At 45.2% G+C, this 6,487-nt stretch overlaps 1 pseudogene; it reads left to right on the top strand.

Moving 5' to 3' along the window:
- Nucleotides 1-1,190: 1,190 nt before the first annotated feature.
- Nucleotides 1,191-1,308, top strand: LOC124712900 (annotated as a pseudogene).
- Nucleotides 1,309-6,487: the final 5,179 nt, after the last annotated feature.

Genomic DNA, 6,487 nt, shown 5'->3' with positions numbered 1-6,487 from the left:
GAGAAAAAATCTCTGTGGTTTGAAATTTTGTGTAAATTATGTTGCAAATCATTAAGTGCTCTCATTCTCAAACGGTGGATGAATAAACTCTGGCTATTTGCACCTCGTGAGCTACGTGATATTCACCCCGAGCCCCACTTCTTTGAGAAGTTGTTCTTATCTCAATAGAGGTTCTTTCCAGGCAGTAAGTGGTATGTGTACCAAGTTTGAACCAGTGGTTTAGGAGAAGATTCACCTACATACTAACATCCGTTGTCGTAATATGTATACATACCGCTACGAAATTGTTCATAAAATGAGAAAACCTTCACATCAGTTCACTGTGTAAAATAACCTTTGATCACTGTACTGAACTCACAGTATATTCTTCGAATGTCAGGCGTGGAACTTCAGCAGTGGCAACTATTTATTTGTAACTTATACAAAGTAGATATATGTTTCAGAGTTCTACTATCCTGTACAGTAGTTACTAGCAGTCTGTATAACTAGTTGCTAGCGATGTGGAAGTCTTAGGAAATCCTTAGCAACGCCTGTTGTGTTGATAGTTCGAATGGAGCGGTCTGTAACTGCTCTGAATCGAATGCCACGGAGTGCTTCCTTCAGTTTAGGAATCAAGTGGAAGTCACAAGAGCTTAAAGTGTGGGGATTGCGATGGGTGGCAGGGCACTAGACAACCGCATAGATCGAACAAATCAGTAACACCAAGCGGCATATGCGCCCGAGCATTGTCCTGGAGCGTCTTTCTGTAAGCTGTTTGCAGACTGTGTTGCGGAAATGAACACCTTGGGGAAAGAAGCGGTGACACTTTCTGCAGGACTCGTCCATCAGTTTGCAGGTCAATGTTCTTGTATATATGGTGCGGGTTGAGACTGATCTGTTCGATCTATGAGGCCGGAAGTGTTCTACCACCCGCCACACTCCCAGGATTTAAGCCCTTGTGACTTGAACTTGACTCCTAAAGTGAAGGAAGCACTTCGTGCCATTCGCATCAGAACTCTTGCAGAGATTCGTCTGGCAACAGACCGCTCCAATCGAACTATCAACACAACTGAAGGGTATGCTACGATTTCCAAATCGCTGGCAACAGGTTGTTTGCAACGTTGGTGCCTATTTTGGAGGACAGTAAGACTTCGAAACAAGTATCTATTCTGAATATGTTGTAAATAAACAGTTGCCACTATTGAGGTTCTGGCAACGGCCTTGCCGCAGTGGATACACCGTTTCCTGTCAGATCACCGAAGTTAAGCGCTGTCGGGCGTGGCCGGTACTTGGATGGGTGACCATCCGGGCCGCCATGCACTGTTGCCATGTTTCGGGGTGCACTCAGCCTCTTTATACCAATTGAGGAGCTACTCGACCGAATAGTAGCGGCTCCGGTCAAAGAAAACCACCCTAACGACCGGGAGAGCGGTGTGCTGACCACACGCCCCTCCTATCCGCATCCTGACATAAGGATGACACGGCAGTCGGATGGTCCCGATGGGCCATTTATCGCCTGAAGACGGGGTGCTTTACTACTGAAGTTCCATCCCTCGTATTCTTCAAATAATATTACCGGCACTGAGCCTCATAGAAATAAGTCTATCAAAAAATATCAATGACTGTTTCGCAATTGTATATCGGTCAGTCCATAACAAATGTAGTACTGTGACTGACCATTAAAAATCCGATGTTGTCTTGCTTATTGCAAACAGCGCGGAGGGTAATTGATGCCGTGCCTCCTAGACCATTGTTCCGCAAGCTCACGGCGTTGGCTTTAGTTTCCCGGGTATCACATTCCTCGGAATGCGAAGCTGGATGGCACCTTGAGTGGTTTTAAGACTGAAACAGGTTTTCGACCACAATAAGTGACTTCTCAGAGTATCGCGAGTGCCTCATTGTGCACCCTCAATTAAAATAAACCAAGTTAAATGCGTGTAGAAGTACAACACTTACTGTTCTTAAATCATTTGATTGCTGGATTTCTTACTTCTGGACTGGCGGAAATTCGAATACTTGAGACTGCCAGCGCTTTGTGTATGGTCACTGTCACGAATAATATCAACAATAATAATTGTTATTATTACTATTACTATCATTATTGTTGTTGTTGTTATAGTGTATAGGCCTTACAGTAATATAGTAGTAATTATATGGTTACTGTTGTGCCGTGAATTAGTTCGTTTATCCATTGCGAAGTGAGTAATCAAGCTTTATGTGGTCCATTGCGGCAACCAGCAACAAGTCAGAGAAGAGTTACACTGAGGTAACAAAAGTCATGGGATAGCGATATGCACATATATAGAAGGCAGTAGCACCTTATAGGCAAGGTATAAAATGGCAGTACATTGGTGGAGCCATCTTTGTACTCAGGTGATTTACGTGCAAACGCTTTTGACGTTCTTATGGCCGCGACCGGAATTAAGACTTTGAATCGGGTGGGGGGGGGGGGGCAATGGTAGTTAGAAGTTGCAGGTAGATACATGGGACATTCGATTTATAGATTCCTTTGCGGATCAAATATCACCAGATCCACAGTGCCAAGAATGTGCTGGCAATTCCAAATTTCAGGAATTACCTCTCAGCCGGCCGCGGTGGTCTAGCGGTTAAGGCGCTCAGTCCGGAACCGCGCGACTGCTACGGTCGCAGGTTCGAATCCTGCCTCGGGCATGGATGTGTGTGATGTCCTTAGGTTAGTTAGGTTTAAGTAGTTCTAAGTTCTAGGAGACTGATGACCACAGATGTTAAGTCCCATAGTGCTCAGAGCCGTTTGAATTACCTCTCACCACGGACAAAGCAGTGGCCGACGGCCATCACTTGACGACCGAGAGCAGCGGCTTTTGCGTCGAGTTGATCAGTGCTAACAGACAAGCAATACCACGTGAAAAATCCAGATAAATCAATGTGGAAGCTACGACTAACGTATCCGTTAGGACAGTGCGGTGAAATCTGGAGTTGATGGGCTATGGCAGCAGACGACTGACGCGACTGCCTTTCATTACCGCCCGACATAACCTTCTGTATCTCTCCTGGACTCGTGATCATATTGGTTGGACCCTAGAGGCCTGGTCAGATAAGTCCCGATTTCAGTTGTTAAGGGCTGATGGTAAGGTTAGAACCGTTAGAGTGTGGTGCAGACACCATGAGCCATGGACCCAAGTTGTCGACAAGGCACTGTGCAAGCTAGTGGTGGCTGCATGATGTTGTGGACTGAGTTTACATGGAATGGACTGGATCATCGTCTGGAAATGGTTACATTCGACTGCTTGGAGACCATTTGCAGCCATTCATGGACTTCATGTTACCAAATAAGACGGAATTTTTTTGGATAAAAATGTGCCATGTCACTGGGTCAAATTTTTTTGCGAGCGCCCAGATGGCACGACATCAATCCCCACGAACATTTATGGGATATACTCAAGAGATCAGCTCTTGCATAAAATCTTGCACCGGCAACATCTTCGCAATTATGGACGGTTGTAGAGCCAGCAGCTACAGGGGACTTCGAACGACTTGTTGATTCCGACACGATATTAAGAGGTACTTTTGTCACTTCATTGTAATTATTAGTATCTTATATAATCAGTATTAAAGCCTTACGAAAGCGTGATAATAGAAATTCTTCCAATCCATATGTGGCATACAGCAAACCAGCGCTTAACAATATTGGTTAAAAACAGTCTTGGTTGCAATTTTAGTTTTTTATTTTTCAACGACGCTTTTTGCCTTATTTAGGCATCTTCAGGTTACCTACATTGAAAACAGAGAACAAATACATCTATTTAAGAATCGTGATCGCTTTGTGCAGACTTGGAAAACCTATAAGGCTATAAGCATGTATAAGCAGATCAACTATTGAAAGAGCAAACAGCTTAATTTGGTATTTCTTGGAAGAATCCTTTAGTCAGTGTAGCGAAAGGGCATCGTCGAATATATCAGGCCAACATCGCCTTCGTTAAACTCAGTAAATACTAGAAATATAAAATAGTAAAATCATTACCTTTTCTAGATAGACGCAAGAGGCACCAAGATCTGCATAACGTGTACCCGTTCACAGGAGCGAGTAACAGAGTAAGTTGGGGCCTCAGGTAGTAAGCATAATGCACCACAGCGTCGTGAGCCAGTACTGGAGACTAATACAGAACCACCTCAATAGGTGGCGCTGCGACGCAGCAGTGATAAAAATGAAAGATCGTAAACTATCGTGATAATAGTAATGATCTTTAAAAAATAATTTAGTTTCGTAACGGAAACACAATCGAACCCTTTTGTTTTTACCCCTTAGAAAAATTATATTTATCCCTTGGGGGGGGGGGGGGGTAATTACTGCCAGGTCGGGAACCACTGCTCTAGGGTTACCTTCCTGAAGGAAACTGTCTGCTTCTGGGAGGGGCGGGTCTAGCGCGGGCAGGTGTTCGCAGAGGCAGTCCGCGTGGCGCCAAGCGGCAGAGAGCTGACGGCGCGGAGGGCGGCGGTCCGACAGCCTGCCCCGTGTTCGATCCTCGCGTGGGACGCGTTATTTATTGGCCTTTTGTTCCGCTCTCGGCCGTGGCTCGGCGCTAAATGAAGTGAAACGTCGTGGGCCCGCTCCGAACAATAGACTTGTCCCTGCGTTCGAAGGCTGCACGATTTATGCGATCGCTGTTCCGGTTCCGTTAGGAGGAGGACGCTGGAACTGCCATTGTCGTCGGCGGATCACCTCCGAGTGACAAGGGCTACGCCCTGCCATTACTCGGCTTCGTAATTTTACATACATCACTGCGAATGATGTCGAGTAGCCTAGAATGGAGGCGGCGTCTGCCCTGTTACCTAATAAACCGGTTAGGTTTTGAGGGAAAGCATTTACGGATGACCATCAGAGCCAGGCCTGCATATGCAGGGGGCTCAGAGGGCCCGTGCCCCCAACCCGTGGCTCCCCCCCCCCCCCTCTTCCCCTCCCCCCCCCCCTCCCACCGAAATATTTGAGCTTGTACTAGATACAATGCAAATTTTGTAGTAGCAAAACGCTTTTCTTAATATTATACTCCCACGCCCGGGTTCCCGGGTTCGATTCCCGGCGGGGTCAGGGATTTTCTCTGCCTCGTGATGGCTGGGTGTTGTGTGCTGTCCTTAGGTTAGTTAGGTTTAAGTAGTTCTAAGTTCTAGGGGACTGATGACCATAGCTGTTAAGTCCCATAGTGCTCAGAGCCAGCCATTAATATTATTCATTCCTGCTTATGACTGAAAGACAAGTGAAAACAGTAGAGGAACAATCATGAAACTCTTCAGCTTATGTAACGTAGTTTACATGGTTTACGGTTTCCTAACATTACAATCTCAGATGGAATTCCTGGAGGGAAGAAGACTTTCTTTTTGTGATTCGCTATTCACAAAACTTAGGGAAATGTCATCTGCAGCTTACCGTGGAACGATTCTACATCTACATCTACATCCATACTCCGCAAGCCACCTGACGATGTGTGGCGGAGAGTACCTTGAGTACCTCTATCGGTTCTCCCTTCTATTCCAGTCTTGTATTGTTCGTGGAAAGAAGGATTATCGGTATGCCTCTGTGTGGGCTCTAATCTCTCTGATTTTATCCTCATGGTCTCTTCGCGAGATATACGTAGGAGGGAGCAATATACTACTTGACTCCTCGGTGAAGGTATGTTCTCGAAACTTCAACAAAAGCCCGTACCGAGCTACTGAGCGTCTCTCCTGCAGAGTCTTCCACTGGAGTTTATCTGTCATCTCCGTAACGCTTTTGCGATTGCTAAATGTTGCTGTAACGAATGCGCTGCCCTCCGTTGGATCTTCTCTATCTCCTCCATCAACCCCATCTGGTACGGATCCCACACTGCTGAGCAGTATTCAAGCAGTGGGCGAACAAGCGTACTGTAACCCTCTTCCTTTGTTTTCGGATTGCATTTCCGTAGCATTCTTCCAATGAATCTCAGTCTGGTATCTGCTTTACCAACGATCAACTTTACATGATCATTCCATTTTAAATCACTCCTAATGCGTACTCCCAGATAATTTATGGAATTAACTGCTTTCAGTTGCTGACCTGCTATATTGTAGCTAAATGATAAGGGATCTTTCTTTCTATGTATTCGCAGCACATTACACTTATCTACATTGAGATTCAATTGCCAATCCCTGCACCATGCGTCAATTCGCTGCAATCCTCCTGCAGTTCAGCTCAATTTTCCATTTCTACTGCTGCCAACGTAAATTTCGCGCAAAGACCACGAAAGCAAGAAAAGAGATATTAGGACTCGCATGGAGGCATATAGACAGTTGTTTTTTCCTCGCTCCATTTGCGAGTGGAACAGAAAGAGAAATGGATAGGAGCGGTACTGTAACCTCCCCACAGAAAAATTGATAAAATATTAATATGAATAATGAATGTGCTTCTAATTTTTGTGTAACCTCAGAACAAAACTGGTTCCCATTTAATGTACCCACAAAATTCTTTTCTCATTTAATGTAAGCTCGAAAAATAAATTCAGTAACCTGGTAAAATTTG

Source organism: Schistocerca piceifrons, chromosome 8 (genome assembly GCF_021461385.2).
Source record: "Schistocerca piceifrons isolate TAMUIC-IGC-003096 chromosome 8, iqSchPice1.1, whole genome shotgun sequence".
Lineage (NCBI taxonomy): Eukaryota > Metazoa > Arthropoda > Insecta > Orthoptera > Acrididae > Schistocerca > Schistocerca piceifrons.
Note: the sequence above shows the minus strand (reverse complement) of the source record. Positions and strands in the feature narration are given on the sequence as shown.